Below are 5,030 nucleotides of genomic sequence, written 5' to 3'. Positions count from 1 at the left end.
ACTTATTAAAAGATTATGATTTATTAAAAAGTTATATTTTTTAAAAAATTATTTTTTTTATGAGCATGTTGATTAGTTGATATATGAAGTTAATGCTTATAAATAAAATGTTAGATATGGTAAAACAAAATACAACAATTTGCTATGAAGAGTGCTAAGACTAAAACTATCTAACTAACTGAATTTAACTACCATTAACTCAAACCCTGAATTTGTCATGAAACTTTCTCAAACCCTAATTACAACACACTAAATTTTATTTTATTATTTTATTTTAATATATCACTTATATTAAAAAAAATTATTTTTTCATAATTTTATTTAATAGTTTACGCAAATTAATTTTATTATGGAAAGTGATTTGGAGTAGGACGGCGTTATGGAGAAGAGGAAAGCTTTACCTGAGTGTAGTGTCAGCAACGTACAAATCAGACCGTGCGACTTGGCCTTCACCAAATTGGACCATACGAGTTACTGGAGGAACACGGACCCTCCGAGTTGTAGTAGCACAAGCCACGTGTTGCATGCTAGTGGCTCCCAGCGACGGTGCCCCTTTAACCCCACAACTCGGACTCCTTGCATGCGTACCCTTACTTTCCCTTCTTTGCTTCCTTCCCCACCCAGCTTGAATACCTCAATCTTCTTCCTCCATGAAAGCTTGCAGCTGCTTCTTCCATTTGTTTATAATGGAAATTTGTTTTACAATGGAATTTGGTGTTTTTTAAAATTATGGAAGGTACACAAATCGAACGGTTCGATTTGTATTAAAAAAATTTGGAGTACACAAATCGGACGGTCCGATTTGTACTTCGTACATTAAATCATCCCACATTTTAGAAAAATAACACAGTAGATTACAATTTAAAAAAATTATTATTAATCTAATATTAAAAATAAAAAAAGGACAGAAAGATGTTATTTTAAAATAAACATATAATAATGAAAACGGACCATCCGATTTCATTCTGCGAAAATTAAAAACAATTTTTTCCTTGCACAACTCGGACCCAACGAGTTGTTGAACTTAATTTAAAAAATAACTAATAACCAAAACGGACCCTTCGATTTCATTTACATAAATTTTTAAAAAATTATACAGGCACAAATCGCATGGTCCGATAAGCTTTATTTGAATTTTAGATATCCCTCCATACAAAAACGGACCCTCCGATTTGCTAACAAAATTATAAAAACAACGAAATCGGATGGTCCGACTTCTTAGCATCATCTCTGAAAAAAGGCTGTCCCACATATTGGTATAGTACCTCTATAATCCATAACCCGATATAATACATTCACATCTTCCATAACCAAAAAAATCAGCGAAGTTTAGTAGGTGAAAAAAAACTTCAAATTTTAAATTCCGATCATTATTGAGATTTCAAAATAATTTTTTTGCTTAATAATTACTTATATTTCTAATTTTTGTCATCTTTATGCTTATGAATATTACTGGTTTACTGGTTTATAAATTCAACCGGTTCGACCGTAGTTGAACCGAAAAACCGTTTTATAATAAAAATTTTACTACTAGAAATTTACCAAACATGAGAAAGATAAAAAAAAAAATTTTTATTGAAATAAGACATTTTTCTATCAACTTAATGGTACCCAAACTAGCACTAAAACTACTTTAAGAACACTTTTTATTTATCAACTTATTAATTAGTTTCAAATATGTACTACTCTACTTTACAATTAGAGATAATCTAATTAGTTTTTTTTTTGTTAAGTATGATTTTAGTCCCTGTAATTTAGGCCGAAAATTTTTTTCGTCTCCCATCTTTTTTTGCATATAAAATCGTCCCTAAGGTTTAATACAATTTTAAAATGAGTAGTGCTAGGGAGCCAATGGCCTAAGCGTACAATGTGTACAATGGGCTAAATCTTTGGTTTATGAATAAAATGAACATCACCTATACACCTATACTATCCAGAATAACTATCCGGATACCAGGGATAATAAACATCTCATGTTATAAAAAACTAATTTTGAGTTCACTAAGGTTCGAACTCTTAACCTTCCGGATCTAGAACTCTAATACCATGTCCTGAAATCACTCATCCCAAAAGCATAACCTGACAGGATAATGTAACACTAATAATCATATCTCTAATACTTTCTAAACCTTCATTGTACACATTGTACGCTTAGGTCATTGGCTCTCTATACTTTCTCTTTGTCATTTTGGACAGGTTAACTTTTTAAATGACAAGAATACCCCTCTTTCTCTTCTCACCACCACCACGATGCCACCCACTACTATCCCATCACCATCTATTCATGAATCCAACAAAAAAATCTAACCTTCGACAACAACCTCAAATAAATTAAAATCAAAACAGTAATTCATCACCAAAACCATCATCATTAACAAGAACAAGAAAATAATCACATCATTGTCAAAAAAAACATTAACAAGAACAACAAACATCTTGTTCTTCTTCCAATTTCTCACCAAAATAAAAAAAAATCAACAACAATCTATGTTCAGAAATTAGGGTTTGTGATGAAGGAGAAAGGAATTAGGAAAAATCATCACCGACAACATCACCGTTGCGGGCACCATCATAGAGGTATCACGGGGCAACCACAAAGGTGCTGAAATCAACGGCTAGAGAGAGCATGACGCAGCCACATGATGATCCTAGAAAACACGATGAAGGATGAAGAAAGACTGGACGGAGCAACGACGGTAAGCATGGATGGGGCAGCCCAGCAGCGACAACAATATCTTCAGCAGAGATCTTATCGAAGGCACCGAGAGGCGGTGATGGCACCTGAATTTTCTACCTGACCTTTGAAGACCAGGAGAAAAACCAACCTAACATCCTCCAAGCATCAGGGGGAAGGGAGAGTGGGATTACTCAATTCAATTCAAAGAAAAATACCTCCAATCAGTTTGATAATCAACTAATCACACTACACAGTTCAAAGAAAAATAAAACAGAGAGAGTGGGAGACACTGAGACAGCGAAGTCACCTTCAAGGCAGAACATGCAACAGGGAGAGTGAGAGTGAGGCGGTGAGAGACAGCGAAGGCACCTTCTCAGTTCTCCACGGCTGCTGCGGTGGCTCGACGGCGGTGGCTCGACGGCGGTGGCTCGACCCGTGTGAGAGTGAGGCGTTCTCACTTCTAAGTTCTCGACGGCTCTAGATGGCACGACGGCGGTGTCTTGACGGCGAGCCCTCGACCCGTGTGACGCAGTGACGCCAGTGACTTCAGTGAAGCTCGAAGAAGAATCATCAACAATGGGAACCACTGAAGCAGAGAGAGCAGCGAAGCCAATTAGGGATCTCAGTCTCAGCCTTGGGAGTTTTCGTGATTTAGGGATTCAGACTTCAGAGGGGAAAAAACTCAAAAACGGCAGCGTTTTGTTGCTAACTTAAAAATTGTCCGGGTCACGGTTTGGTTCGACCGATCGGTTATCGACCGGTTCGTCGATTCAATTCCGATTTTTTACTTTTACGGTTTTGATGATTGACCGATCTGTTTTTTTGGTCTGGTTCACAGTTTGACCAGTTCAACCGGCCAATTCGAACCGGTTTTCAGAACATTGCATCTTACAATAGCAACCATGACCTACAAGTGGCTTAACTACAAATAATTAATGAAATCAATATACAATAAAAACACAAGTAGTATTTCCATTAAAACAATCAAAAGCAATCACATCAGGTATCAAGATATTACCTTGTGTGGGGGAAGGTCAAGATCTTTGTTCTCCTTGATGACTTTTTAGATTTGCTGAGCACTAAAAGAAAAGCCCGAAGCAGGAACAACTCCACGCCGATCCCCGATAAGCCCACCAGGATTTATGGAATGAAAAAATTGTTGCCTCAACTCATGAACCTACATTTAAAGTGATCAAAAGTAATAACACATACACAAATTAGCTCAGGTATTTACTGACAAACAAACGGCTAATTATGTTTTCCACCATAGTGCAAAATTAACACAGGTCTTACATGCAAAATTTGAGAATAAGTTTTATTTCTAAACTAAATTCTATCAAAAAAAAAAATACATAAGGAGGAAGCATAGGTGCTTTTGTAGCTGTAGTTAAATGTCTAGTACTAACGCATCAATCTTAGAGGAATTAACACTTCTACCACTGCTTGAATGGCTCCAATCTTCAGAAACTATGCTTGCTAATGCAGAAGCTTTTTATTTAACCAGAGCTTAAACGTTCTGAATTTTGAAAGCTGAAAAAAGCAACTCAGAACACCTCTCTCTCTCTCTCTCCATCCAGATCCATTAAAAATAACAAATAGTAAGCAATAACATAATCCAAAAACTAAACACCATGAGTCCAATCAAAACAACATCAACATCAAAATCAAGAATGAAAACAAGTGACAGGAAAGAGGCCGCGATAGCTGAGATTCGCGCACGGTGGAGGAGGGTGTAAGGGTTTCATGCACGGTTGAGGATTTAGGAAACTTCGACAACGATGAGGGGAGGATGTATGGGCAGCCACGGGTCGACTCCACGACGACACAAAATCGCACGGTGGAGCAGAGATTACGGATTTTGCGCACCGTGGAGGAGGAAGCAGAGATTTCACGTATTATGGAGGAGAGGTGAAAGGTTGCTGCCGGGGAGAGAAGGATCGATGGCAGCTGTGCGACTCCACAACCACGCAGAAGTGTAGGGTGGAGCAGAAATTAGGGATTTCGGCAGATGGGGGGAGTGTTGGTTATAAGATAAAAAATAGATTGAATAAATGAAAATTGATATAAAGGTCTTGATTACCGGCGGTTCTTCATGTAGTAGCTGCTAATCAATCAAATGTTGCGGCAGTGGAATTACAATGGCTGATATCTCTATTATTTGCGGCAGTTAGATTAATGGCCGGCAATTTTTGGCCGGTATCCTCCGCCTCTCTTGTAGTGGTTGCTTTCGATTTCTTGAAACTAAGTTGTGAGTGGATATTATGTTCATAATTATTTTTACGTATATTACTATCAATATTTAAAATGAATCATTATTTTTAGCATTTGAAAAATATTTTGATTGTTGTAATTT

The 5,030-nt window shown here is 37.0% G+C and overlaps 1 long non-coding RNA gene across 4 annotated transcripts; it reads right to left on the bottom strand.

Moving 5' to 3' along the window:
* Nucleotides 2,350-4,743, bottom strand: LOC107635436. Of its 4 annotated transcripts, XR_002362013.1 has the most exons (3): nt 3,696-4,724; nt 2,985-3,599; nt 2,350-2,867 (listed from the first exon to the last, which is right to left on the bottom strand). It is a non-coding gene; the product is annotated as an uncharacterized LOC107635436 (long non-coding RNA). The 4 variants fall into 4 exon arrangements; XR_001619253.2 differs by having other exon boundaries at nt 2,350-3,594; nt 3,696-4,743; XR_001619250.2 differs by having other exon boundaries at nt 2,350-3,599; nt 3,696-4,742.

This window comes from Arachis ipaensis, chromosome B04 (genome assembly GCF_000816755.2).
Source record: "Arachis ipaensis cultivar K30076 chromosome B04, Araip1.1, whole genome shotgun sequence".
NCBI classification, from domain to species: Eukaryota; Viridiplantae; Streptophyta; class Magnoliopsida; order Fabales; family Fabaceae; genus Arachis; species Arachis ipaensis.
The sequence above is the reverse complement of the archived record's forward strand: the minus strand, read 5'-3'. Positions and strand labels throughout refer to the sequence as shown.